Raw genomic sequence first — 14,522 nt, forward strand, 5'->3', positions numbered from 1 at the left:
GTTTCTAACTTGATTTGTTTTGTATTTCATTCTTCCTTTGATGCATTGGGTGTGAGAATGAGTGTTTCCCTATCATTACTCCACTTAATGTGGACAATTTTATTTATTTAATTTAGGCAAAATATTATATTTAAAATTTTTAAAAATAAAAAAGGAGTGGAAATATAAATAATTTAATGATATATATGGGGGATGTGGTTGAATTTAAATGTTAAATAAAATGATATGAGAAAAAAATAAAAATAAAATACATAACAATAAACACTAACTTATCCAAATAATTCTATGTAATATAATAATAGTACATTCTTATATACTATTTTTAATTATTTATAATGAAATATGATAATATTTAACAATCAAAGACATAAAAAATAAATAAAAAAACTTAAAACACAAAGCTAAATCCCATAAACCAAAATAGAGCTCTAAAGAATACAAAACTTTATCAGGCTAAAATAGAGATGCAAGAAAAATAAAAATAAAAATCTACCAAAAAATTGAGGGAGAAAGAGTGGGAAATAACCACTTTTCTGTGAGATAAAATTATGTAAAGAATAGAAGAGTGAATGATAAATTTATATTAAGGGGATGATAATATAAAAAAACAAAATAAAGGAAGATAAAAGGAAAGAGGAAGAGTGATATCAAGGTAGAATTTTTGGGGAGATGAAAAGGTAAAGAGAATGAGAAAGGTTGAAGAAAGTGTAAATGTTAAGAAAAAAATGAGTACAATTTGATGAGCACAATTTTCTTTTATTTGAATTTAAGTAAAATATTACATTTTTTATTTTTTAAAACAAAAAGAGAGAAAATATAAATAATTTAATGATAAGGAGGATGTGGTTGAATTTCAATATTGAGTAAAATGGAAGAGAAGAAAAAAATAAGAAAAATTAAAAGATATAACAATAAACACTAAATTATCCAAATTATGCTATGTAATGGAATACTATTTTATTTTTATCTACTATCTTTAATTTTTTATAATGTAATCGGATAAAATTTTACAATCAAAGAGCAAAATAATAATAATAATAATAACTTAAAACACAAAACTAAATCGTATCAACATAAATTAGAGTTCTTAAAAATACAAAATTTTATCAACCTAAAGCGGAGATGCAATAAAAAATAAAAATCCACCAAAACATTGAGAGAGATAAAGATCCACTAAAACATTGAGAGAGAGAAAGAGAGAGAACCTTTTTGTGAGAGAAATCTATGCAAAGAATGGAAAAGAATGACAAATTTATAGTAAGAGGAAATGGATAAGAAGAGACAAATAAAGGAAGATGAAGAGAAGGATGAATAGCAATATTAAAGTAGAGGGTAGTGAGGAGATGAAAAGGTGAGGGAAGAAGAAAGGGAAGAAAATGTAAATATTTAAAAAAAAATAAGTGAATGTAAAAAAAAAAAAAAAAAAAAAAATATAGGAAAATTGGAAATAAAAAAGAAATATATATAGATGTTAAAATCGACAAAGATGAATATATAAAGTCAATAATCTATTTATATATATAAGTATATATATATTTGTAAAAAAAATATGAATAAATATTAATTATATATAGATGTTAAAACCGACAAAAATGAATATGTAAAGTTAATAATCTATATATATATATATATATATTTGTAAAAAAAATAGGAATAAATATTAATTATGTGGCGAATGACGTGGTGATGAGGTGGCGCAACAGGAGCTCAGCAGCTATAAACGCCACGCTTCAGCTTTTAGTAATATATTGATATATTGATTAGTATGGGATAAATGATAATAAAATATAGGAGTATGTTTTATGGATACAAATAAATTAGCTTGAATTAAGATTAGTTTATTTATTTTTATTTTTTTCTTTTTGAGAAGAAAGAATTAAGATTAGTTAATCATGATTAGTTTTATTGAAAGATTATAGAAAGTTAGTGTTTACCTTTTATCTATCAAGAAGTATGTATAAATTTATAGACCTGGCATAATTGGACCTTGAACATACCCAACCAGCTTAACTAAGGGCCAAAAACACTTCTTAAAAAAAAATAAAAAATAAAAAAACTCTTATCAATTATTTTATTTTCTAATTTGGTATATTGTTTCTTATACCATTTGTTATACAGCTGTGTTGGTAGAAAAATACGAGAGTAACTGGCTCTTCATCTAGCCTCCATCTCCGAAACTAATACCTTATTTATGGAGAAATTCTCCAACATGGTTTTGGATAAACTCCTGTTGATAAAAAATGCTGGTTGTTTTGGTGGAACTAGTGACACAGTTTCATTAGTAATCATGGAAACAACATCTGACATGGAAGGCCTATCAATTGGACTGTCTTGTGCGCACAGAAGACCTATGTGAATGCATCTCAAAACGTCATTTAATGGATAGGAATCAACTAATGCTGGATCTGCAAACTCTAAGCATTTTCCTTCTCTCCACAATTCCCATGCCTGAAAAAGAGAAGAAGAAATGTCAAAGTTATATCTCGAATAGAAAATGAATTGGTCTCATAGAAAATGAATTGCCCAAATATTCTTGCCATGCTAAAATCAGAAATCTTTGGGTTCATCTCAGCATCAAGTAAGATGTTACTTGCTTTTAAATCTCTATGTACTATTCTCAATCTAGAATATTTATGAAGGTAACGAAGATCTTGAGCAATCCCTTTTATGATTTTGAAACATTTTGTCCAATCTAATTGATCATTTTTCATACGATCTACCCATGAGCAATTTGTGGAAGTAAGTACAAGCATTGAATAATATGAAAACAAAAAATTGTCGAATTTTAAGAGTGAATATTTGCTAACCAAAGAGCAAGAAATTCAAGATTTTATTATGCATGTACTCATATATCAACATCTTCTCTTCTCTTTGAATGCAGCACCCAACAAGTCTGACGAGATTAGTGTGCTGCAGCTTGGCAATTAATATAAGTTCTTGAATTCCACTACTCCTTGTCTAGAACTTTCTGAGAGCCTCTTTATTGTAACTTCTTGACCATTCGCTAATATTCCCTGAAAAATAACTAACAAATTATCCTTAATATTTCAATTTATGATTAATTCTTAAATCATTTTATTTTAAAAGGTCTCTGAAGTATACCTTATAAACAGGCCCAAAACCACCGTCTCCTAACTTAGTTGTAGTCGCAAAATTGTTTGTGGCTTCTGCTATACTCTCAAAGCTGAAAAATTATAATGCACTAGTCTTCTTCCTGTCTTTTTCAAATAGTTTTCTCTTCTTAGATATGCAAGCATGACTTGTGCTAGCTCCTAACTCACATTGTAAGATTTCTTGCTCTGCTTTCCCCTCGCCTATTAATCATATAGTAAAACTCAAAAGTGACTATAATTAATTCATAACTAGAAATGTTCATACATTATTTTGATTTGTTCGGAGAGATTACCTTTTTCTTTACATTTTCTTTGAATGAAATTGTATAACAAGCACAACACTAGTAGAACAACAATCCCAGTCACAGATAGGACAAACCATATCCACCACATAGCTGCAGAAACAAATAATAGTAGTTACCACCATTCCTATGTGCAGAACATGTTCACGTGTGTGTATTATGAGAAGCGTGCCAAAGCTATCATCATAGAGGGTTAATGTCTAAATAATTAAACTACTGGGGGGAAGGCTCACATCTGAGGTAAATTTACCTTTTTCTTGCACAAGAAAATAGAGATCCATGCTGTAAGAATTGTTGCTTTCTTTGAAATTCAGTCCTTCGCTCCAAATTGTACAGCTAGTTTGGTTGTAATCCGTGGCCGCATAAGCAATGCAAGAACAATTATTCAAGCACTTTGCCCGACAATCGAAGAGACTCATGTTGTAATTTCCATCAAACTTGAATCCTTCACCAGACATAACACCTTTTCTTTGCTCGAACTAATCATTAGGCTTCCTGCACGCTGGCAGTTGTTGCTTCACACAGCCGGGATAGGAACCATAGGAACAAGCACTGGCACCAAATGGTGCCAGCCCTGTCATCTCTAGTATTGCACCTGCGAAATCTTTCATGTATCGTGATAATGTACGATTTTTATTCAAGTAATATGTAAAGTACTTCTCATTTTCCTTTGAAATGTAACTAGAACTGATATGCCTCTCATTGGACAACCGAGGCACAAATTCAAAATGCCCATTTTGCCAATTGCCGCTAATCCAATAGGTGTTCCCTTGCTACCAAATGACCAACATACTTTTACCATCCATGTTGAAACCAACAGTAAGGGTAAAAGTACCTTTGGCTGGGTTGTTTTCACTTATCCAAGAAGTTAGTGACATATCTGTAGCTTTCACAATCATTCCTAGTTTCATGCCAGGCAAAAGGGTATCCGTAGGGTAATCAAAACTTTGCCATAAAACCTTCCTTGTAGATCCATCTATATTCTGCTCTCTCAATATAAAGTTGCCTGATTCCAGTAGCATGGCACTAGCATTATTTGCTGCTTGAACAGAATTTGACACAATGAGACTGCCGCCACTATGTGAAATGGTCAGCCTACCCAATTCATCAATCATAAGAATACCAGACTTGTCAGCAATTGGGTTGTCTCGTTGGCAACCCACACCACCTTCTTATTGGCAACTAACAACACTCCATCAGCAATGTTGAATGAAATTCCAACATACCTATTTCTTGAAGAACCTGGGCTAAAAAATTCCAACCTGAATGTTCCACCAGATGAGGCCAGGCGCTCCCCATCTCTAAGCTTTTGGCCTTGTACCAATATATCTGTCTCAGAATGTGTGTCTAAATCAGTAAGAAATAAATCAAACTGAGCAAGATAGTCCTTCCTTTGCTAGTCATCAACGGACAATTTTGAGACGAGAGATGATAAGGTAGTCCTACTCGTTAATTGTATATTGCTAGAAGCCAACCTGCTGGCTTTTTTGACCTGTTTTTCTTTTGGTTTTATTATTGACATTTTTTTTTTTTTTGGGAGAATCAGGTAAGCAAAGTTTTATAAATCAACCGAATCCATTTGGAATACATCCTCCAAATCAGTGGGTAGTTCTTCCACCCATACAACAGTGTCAGCAGATAGAACTACTCTTCGTGCAAGGGCATGAGCTAATTTGTTGCCCTCCCTCCTAACATGTTGAAAACTAATCCTAGTAAAACTAGAACATGAACCATGAATCTCTTTAAATACATGACCAAAAAGTGTTAGGTTCTCTCTTTTGTTAGTGACTGCCTGCACAACCAGTATGCTATCTCCTTCAACAATCACAGTGAAAAGACTTAGCTCCCTTGCAAAAGCAACTGCTCTACTACATGCTAAAGCTTCAGCAGCATCCACCAAATGAGGCTCACGAATCTTCTGACAAAGGGCAGCAATTATTTCCCCCTCACTATCACAAACAACAACTCCAATACTTGCCATGCCTGAGTTGCCAAAATAGGCTGCATCAAAGTTGGCTTTATACAAGCCTTCAGGTGGAGGTAGCCAGCGAGTCGGGATAGCTCTCCTCTGAATCTTGGGTGGGTGCTTGTGGATCTCAAAGTACTCTGACACCAAATTCTTAGCACGCAAGCTGACTTCGTGAAGGGGCCAAGAAGGTTGCTTTTCTCGGAGCCTATTGCGTCTCTGCCATAAGCTCCAAGCAATCGTAGAGAACCAGGCCACATGGAAGACCGATCCTCTGCCCAGTACCGCTTCAAACAGGTCCATGAATGTCCGAAATTGGGTCTCATACAACACAGCAAAATTGATCTCAGATTTCCAAACCGCCTTGGCCTGATCACATTACCAGAGAGCATGCAAAGCTGTTTCTTGATGCTCATCACAGAGAGAACAAGTCACATCTAGTGGAATGTGTCTCTTGTGCAGATTCTCCTTGGTTGGCAGAGAGTCCTTGACAGCTCTCCATATAAAATGACGAATTTTATTTGGGGCACGGATACGCCAAATGCCCTTCCAAACCTTCTACTCCCCCGACGAAGTTGAAGCTTGTTCAGCCATAACTGAATCTGAAACAAGCATATGATATGCACTTCGGACAGAATATTCCCCATGTGAGGTAAATGGCCAAACCAAAGAATCATCCTAACCAAGTCCACTGACATGGATCCGTTTAATCTCTTCAGCCTCCCAACTCATAAAAGTATGATCAATCAAATCCACATTCCAAGATTTGCATTAGGTAGAAAGAGTTCACTAACCTGTGAGATAGCAGAATTCAGTCTAGGAGATAGGATTTTACTGTGAGCAGGATCAGGTAACCATCTATGTTCCCAAACCTTTATTGATAGTCCATCCCCAACACGCCAAATAGCACCCTTCTGAACAACCTCCCTAGCTTGCATTATACTTCGCCAAGCGTATGAGCATTTTGCGGGTACAACATCATCAAAAATGCTCCCATTTGGGAAGAACTTCGATTTGAACACCCTATAAATTATTATAGACTTTTTGTGCGTGACAAATATAACAAAGTTTCAACTTGTTTATCACGTGTGACACCCTGACGTGGACCTACTTAGGTTTATGTCAAAGAAAACTCGTGTCTTTTTTTCAACATTCATTGTTAGAAAATTCTGCACCTTTCCTGTGTGTGGATGGCATGTGGGACTTATTTGGTGTCAATTATTGGTAATGATTACTTTGCTTAGAGAGCATCATATCTCTTTTGTAAACCATATGCTAACATTAAAACTCTTTGACTTGGGGTGTGTTGGGTGTGTAAATTAATAACACTCAAGACGAAGATAATCAAATAAATTTTAAACTACTGTACGCATAAAACCATATACATAGACATATATACTCTGTGATTCTCTCGAAAATGAAAATGTGACACACATATGACATAACCATCTTGTTAAAATGGGATATAACTGTTGCTCCTAATAGCAAAAATTTGCTTTGCGGCAGTATTGGTTGAAACTTGAAATTGAAAGACCCAGGTTCCTTCACCTTGCTACCATCTCTGAAATTGATACCCTATTTGATGAACAATTTTCTGGTCTGCATTCAACAATTCCTGCTTCTGGCATATTCTTCCCAAGAAAAAACGCTGGTTGTTTTGGTGCAGGTAGCTTATTAGCTTCATTATATATCATAAATATCACATCTAACATGGCAGGTCTATCGATTGGGCTTTCTTGAACACACAAGAGACCAACATGAATGCACCTCAAAACTTGATCAGTGTGATTTAAATCACCAAAAGTTGGATCAATTAACTCCAAGCCTCTACCTTCTCCCCACAACTCCCATGCCTGAAACATTTTCAAGACTCGTATGAATGATAAGATGTTTATAGACAAAATAAGCTTAGTTTCATTAGGAACTTACATATCCAATAAGATTGAGTGGCCGTTCAGAATGGTAACTGCTATAATTCTTCTGACAAATCACAATCTCCAACAATAAGACTCCAAAGCTAAAGACATCTGATTTTGTTGAGAAAACTCCCTTTATCACATACTCTGGAGGCATTTAACCACTGAACATTTGAACAAACTTTGTCAATCAATGATAGATTAAACACATGCATATAAGCAATTCATATCCATGCACTTAGTTGCAAAATGGTTTAATCACTCACTATGTCCCGACAACCCTGTTTGTATTTACTTCAGAATCATTTGACCCAAATATTCTAACTATATCGAAATCTGATATCTTTGGATTCATCCCATTATCAAGTAAAATGTTACTGGCCTTCAGATCTCTGTGAATTATTCTCAATCTTGAGTAGTTATGAAGGTATAGAAGCCCTTGAATGATCCCTTGAATGATGTTGAAGTGTTTCTTCCAATCTAGAATATTTTTTTTCATAGGATCTGTAGTAGTACATATGTGTGAGCAATTGACAGAAATCAAAAGAAAGATAATTTAACTAAATTGTCAAAATTTGCTAACCGAAGAGGAAAAAATCAAGGCTTTTGTTAGGCATGTATTCATAGATAAGCATCCTCTCCTCTTTATGAATGCAACATCCAACAAGCCTAACAAGATTAGTGTGCTGCAGTTTGGCAATTAGTATAGCTTCATTCTTGAACTCCAAAAATCCTTGTCCAGAATTTCTTGAGAGCCTTTTTATTGCAACCTCTTGACCATCAGGCAGTTGTCCCTAAATAGGAACTAATTAGTCCTAATCTAACAACTTATGTTTGATTTTTCCATCATTTTATCAAAAGTCATGAAGTATACCTTATAAACAGATCCGAAACCACCTTCTCCAAGCTTACTTGTCGATGTAAAATTGTTTGTGGCTGCTGCTATGCTTTCAAAGCTGAAAAATTGTAACTCATGGCTCTTCTTACCATCTCTTCTTCCTAGCTCATGTAATAATATTTCTTTCTCTCTGTTTTTCTTCCCTATTAATTCAGTTAAGACAAGCTAAGAGATGACTCATTAATTTAATAATTATTTAGATGTATATAATTCAAATTATCGCTGAGGCATTACCGAAAGATCTAAGTTTTTCTTGTGTCACATAGTATATGGATCTGAACATGAGTACAATGAGACCACCTATTGTTTTAATGGTGATCGATATTCGTGGTTTAGCTGCATTAAAAATGGAAAAAGACAAAAAAAAAAATTTATACATTTAGAATCGCCAAAAATAGAAAATGAAGAAAGAAGTTTAATACAGAACGATATATAAAGATAGAAATTAAAAATTCACATTCAAACCAAATTAAGTCATTATGACTAAGAGAATAACTGTTGCACGAAATTTTATCCATACAAAATAGTATAATAATGCTAGTATGAATAGTCCTCCTATTATTGCAGTGATGATACACAGGAATAATACTCGCGATCCTGCAGCATGAACAGAGAAAAGTAGAGCTTTTCTTGATTATGCTCAATGCTTACATTAACTCAGATAAGAAAGGGGTATGTGTAGGACTGACAAAATCTACAACAAAATTAAATATTAACTTCAATGCCAAATTAAGTCAAATGAAATACTTGTTTTGAATTTAAATTAGTAAATTAGAACATAACTATGGCAAATTAAATTTGATGGAGAGTTAAACCAGTGGCTCCGTCCGTTGTGCAAGCAAGATAAATGGAAATGGTTGAATGTTGTTAGGATTGATGCCCTAAAATCCTATTGTATGCCATGTATGACATTATGTTTAATGTAATAAACTTGTTTTATTATTATCTAAAATAATGGTAATATGAATGTTTGGACATTATCATATAGTCCTTGAAATGATGCATAGTATGTGATTTAGTCACAGAATATATAAATCATAAATTTTTTGTAAACTCAAAATCTTAGTTCGTAGTCGGTGATAAAATCGGGCATTTCATCTGCGAAGACTATAACATGTTAATTAAGATGATTTGTATTGATCATAGAAGTGGAGACTTCTAGTTGATATATTAATATGTTTTAAGTGTATAAAACATATTGAACAGGAATACTAGGAGATTTATTATTCTATCAATAACTATCAAATCTATATATTACTAAAAGCTGAAGCATTTGTTGCTGCTAAGCTCCTGTTGCCACCTCATCACCACGTCATTAGCCACATAATTATTATTTATTATATATTCCTATTTTTTTACAAAAAATATATATATATATATATATAGATTATTAACTTTACATATTTATTTTTGTTGGTTTTAACATCTATATATATTTCTTTTTTATTTCCAATTTTCATATAATTTTTTTTACATTCACTTATTTTTTAAATATTTACACTTTCTTCAACCTTTCTTCTTCCCTTACCTTTTCATCTTCCCACTACTCTCTACTTTAATATTGCTATTCATCTTTCCCTCCATCTTCCTTTATTTGTCTCTTCTTATCTCTTCTCTCTTACTATAAATTTGTCACTCTTTTCCATTCTTTACATAGTTTTCTCCCACAAAAAGGTTTTCTCTCTCTCTCTCTCTCTCTCTCTCTCTCTCTCTCTCTCTCTCTCTCTCTCTCTCTCTCTCTCTCTCTCAATGTTTTGGTAGATTTTTATTTTTTATTGCATCTCCACTTTAGATTGATAAATTTTTTTGTTTTTAATCTATATATTACTAAAAGCTGAAGTGTGACATTTATTATTGCTGAACTCCTGTTATGCCACCTCATCACCACGTCATTAGCAACATAATTATTATTTATTATATATTCCTATTTTTTTACCAAAAAAAAAAAAAATATATATATATATATATATAGATTATTGACTTTACATATTCATTTTTGTTGGTTTTAATATCTATATATATTTCTTTTTTATTTCCAATTTTCCTATAATTTTTTTTACATTCACTTACTTTTTAAATATTTACACTTTCTTCAACCTTTCTTCTTCCCTTACCTTTTCATCTTCCCACTATCCTCTACTTTAATATTGCTATTCATCTTTCCCTTCATCTTCCTTTATTTGTCTCTTCTTATCCCTTCTCTCTTACTATAAATTTGTCACTCTTTTCCATTCTTCACATAGTTTTCTCTCACAAAAAGGTTCTCTCTCTCTCTCTCTCTCTCTCTCTCTCAATGTTTTGGTAGATTTTTTTTTTTTATTGCATCTCCACTTTAGATTGATAAATTTTTGTGTTTTTAAGAACTCTAATTTAGGTTGATACGATTTAGTTTCGTGTTTTAAGTTATTATTATTATTATCTTGCTATTTGGTTGTTAAATTTTATCCGATTACATTATAAAAAATTAAAGATAGTAAATAAAAATAAAATAGTATTCCATTACATACCATAATTTGGATAATTTAGTGTTTGTTGTTATATCTTTTAATTTTTCTTATTTTTTCCTTCTCTTCTATTTTACTCAATATTGAAATCCAACCACATCCTCCTTATCATTAAATTATTTATATTTTCTCTCTCTTTTTGTTTTGTTTATAAAAAAAAATGTAATTTTTTATTGTGCTCATCAAATTGTACTTATTTTTTTTAACATTTACACTTTCTCCAACCTTTCTCCTTCTCTTTACCTTTTCATCTTCCCAAACATTCTACCTTGATATCACTCGTCCTCTTTCCTTTTATCTTCCTTTATTTTGTTTCTTTTTATTATCATTCTCTTAGTATAAATTTGTCATTCACTCTTCCATTCTTTACATAATTTTCTCTCACAAAAAGGTGGTTATTTCCTACTCTTTCTCCCTCAATTTTTTGGTGCATTTTTATTTTTATTCTTCTTGCATCTCTATTTTAGCTTGATAAAGTTTTGTATTCTTTAGAACTCTGTTTTGGTTGATGGGATTTAGTTTTGTGTTTTAAGTTTTTTTATTTTTATTTTTATTTTATGACTTTGATTGTTATATATTATCATATTGCATTATAAATAATTAAAAATAGTATATAAGAATGTACTATTATTATATTACACAGAATTATTTGGATAAGTTAGTGTTTATTGTTATGTATTTTATTTTATTTTTTTCTCATATCATTTTATTTGACATTTAAATTCAGCCACATCCCCCATTAAAAAAAAAAAAAAAAAAAAAAAAACCTTTGACATACCACTAACATAACTACATCTATAACTATTTAAGCCATCCATGATATCTATTTCTTATTAATAACCATAAAATTTACAACTAGCAAGGGAACATACAAAGTAATAAAGAATAAATGAAGGAAAAAAAAAAAAGAAATGAAATCAAATGTCAATTAATAACTGTTATTTGGAAAATAAAATGGTGGTAAAGAGGAGTAAGAAATAAAATAGAGATGGCTATACAGAGGACATTAAAAACTTTATAGTGCAATCAAATCAACAATTAAATATAATAATACAAAAAAAAAAAAAAACTCTTTATAAAGTCTAGGGACTAAAATATTATTTTATTTAAAAAATTATCACGCGCAACTCGCGGATCTGCGACTAGTGAATAATAAATCTCACGACTTCTCATTTACATAAACTCTCAATCCTGAGGGAATAGTGAACCCGATCATGAAATGTAGGTTGCTTTAATATATCAGGAGTGAGATCTAGAAAAACGGTCAAAATCTCAATATGTTGGACAACCACACGTAATGTTGAAGGAACACATATTCTCGAGATAGAAATCATAGTCTTTTTATAGAGATATAAGTTATTCCATTGAGATAAATTTAATGGGTTTGATTATTCAGAGTATTAGGCCTAACTACTTTAGTAAAGAGTTATTAAAGTTTATATTTTATAAAATTAGATTTCACAAAATATATATATATGAATAACTTAAAAGATTAAATCGAGTACTCAAGGATCAAAAAGTATTAATTTTTAAAGTGACAATTACACATTATGACTTTGTATTACTACGAATATTTTTATGAAGGGGTTAAATGTTTAATAAAATCTTGGGATATAATTTATTAATAAGGTCTAGAGTGCAATTATGTTTATATAGTGGTATTAAATATAGTTAATGGTAACTTTGGGCTTGTCAAGAGTTGAGAGATAAGTCCAAAGCCCATTAGAGTTAGATATTTGTCCCTTTTGGTCTCACTCCAAGCCACACACTAAAGCCCAATTAGGCTACCCAAAAGGTTAACTCAATTAGATAATCAGTTATTTATTTAATAACTCTTATTAAATAAAGTAACTGCTATGTGCAGAAATATACGTATGATTAAAAGAGAGAAATATTCAGAGTTTTTCTTAAGACGCTTGGTTATTTTCTTAATCAAGTACGTATAGAACTGATTGAGAGACCATACATCTTGGGCAAATTGTGGCATTGGAGTGAAGATTGAAAGGCTTCTCAAGTTCAATCTTTACTAGTGGCAGACCCATGCAATGCGTGGGAATATAAAACTATTCTGTAAGATATAATGTATGATTTATTATCCAAAACGTACTGGAGATATTTCTAAAATCATTTTTAATCTCTCCATCTCTACAAATATATCATTCTATTATTTTGATTTTTTTTTTTTTTTTGAAAAACTTAGGTGCATTTGATTGATATTATTCCATTATTTTTTTGTGATAAAAAATAGAAATACTATTTTTTTCAAGTAATTTGTATTATTCAAAATTTTGTATAGTGTGTTATGGTTATTTAAGTTCCAAAATTAATTATTTGAATTTCTCATTCTCTTAAGAAAATTATTATGATAAACAAACCTTATCACAAATTTACGATTGGTATTACTCAAATAATTTATAGACAGATTCAAATACATAATCATGCAGATCATATTTTGATATAAACTCAAATTTTCACTTCTAAAAAAATCTAAAAATTAACTCAAACCAAAACTATAAGAGGGATAGAGAGTACATGTGATAAATAGATCAAAAAACACACCACCAAAGTGTATCATCCAAAAATATATAAATATATATATCATCAATCTAAAGTAGAGTTGCAAGAAATAATTAATGAGAGGGACAGAGAGAATAATCACCGATTTTTTTGGAAGAGAATGTAAGATAAATAACAAAATTATATAAAAGAAAATGAGTAGAAGAACATTCAAAAGAAAATGTATAGTTGTGAACATCAAATTATCCAAGTCATGTTATGTTATAGAATAACATTAAATCATTTTGTAATTTCATAGGATAACATATAACAAACAAAGACGATATAAAAATATAAAAAATTAGAATATAACCAAATCATATCAACCTAAAGTGGAGTTAAACATAAAAATTCATCAATCTAAATTAGAAATCCACCAAAAGAAAGAATATATATATATATATATATAGAGAGAGAGAGAGAGAGAGAGAGAGAGAGAGAGAGAGAGAGAGAGAGAGAGTATTCACCTTTTTGTGTGAGCAAAATATGGATTGAATGGAAGAGAAAATAATATATTTTTATAGTAAAAAAATGGGGAGAAGAAGAGTCAAAATAAAAGGAAGATGAAAGGATGGAGAAATTGTAAAGTTAAGGTATAGAATAGTGGGGAGATAAAAAGGAAAAAGTAAGTAAATGTTAGAGAATGTGTAATTGTAAAGTAGGAAATTAATAAGGATAAAAATAATTAAAAAGGTGAGAGAAAATATTGAAAATAGTTTGATGATGTGGCTCAACTTGAGCGCATCAGCATTAAATGCTACGCTTCAGCTTTTAGATATATATAGATATAGATTTGTTTTGAATTTCGCTGCATCAAGGTACACCCTCTTATTCTTTATTTCTAAAACTCAGACGTTGTATGCTATCTCACATAAATGAAGTAAATCCGTTTGTATTTTGCTACGTGTTTTTGTATGAGATACAAAATTGTATTTTTCACGTGTTTTTCCAACAAATGTATCTCACTCAATTTATTAAATAACTCAATTTAGTCTCCTACATGAACAAATGTCATTAGCCTCAGCCAATTTCGTGGAACTTATATCATAGTGTGTCATCATAGAAAGTATCTATTTGAAGACGTACAAATTCGGACTAATAATTGATCTTTTAAGTAAACCGACTGCTTTTACTGGGAACTGCAATTCAAGAACGAGAATGTGTAAAAGCCTCTTCTACCAACTAGTAGCTCATTGAATCTATCAACTATATTGGCTAAGACCCCTATCTTGACACTAGGCAGCATTGCATGTGTATGAAAAGAAAA

At 31.2% G+C, this 14,522-nt stretch overlaps 1 protein-coding gene and 2 pseudogenes across 1 annotated transcript in view; all 3 read right to left on the reverse strand.

Moving 5' to 3' along the window:
- The window catches only part of LOC126725479 (G-type lectin S-receptor-like serine/threonine-protein kinase CES101), a 93,087-nt gene that overhangs the window by 43,781 nt on the left and 34,784 nt on the right, over positions 1 to 14,522 (reverse strand). The gene's annotated exons all lie outside the window — the stretch shown is intronic.
- LOC126725487 (G-type lectin S-receptor-like serine/threonine-protein kinase CES101) lies at positions 2,043 to 4,910 on the reverse strand (annotated as a pseudogene).
- Positions 6,705 to 14,522, reverse strand: part of LOC126724707 (G-type lectin S-receptor-like serine/threonine-protein kinase CES101) — a 33,969-nt pseudogene continuing 26,151 nt past the window's right edge.

The sequence above is a fragment of the Quercus robur genome, chromosome 5, assembly GCF_932294415.1.
Source record: "Quercus robur chromosome 5, dhQueRobu3.1, whole genome shotgun sequence".
Taxonomy (NCBI): Eukaryota; Viridiplantae; Streptophyta; class Magnoliopsida; order Fagales; family Fagaceae; genus Quercus; species Quercus robur.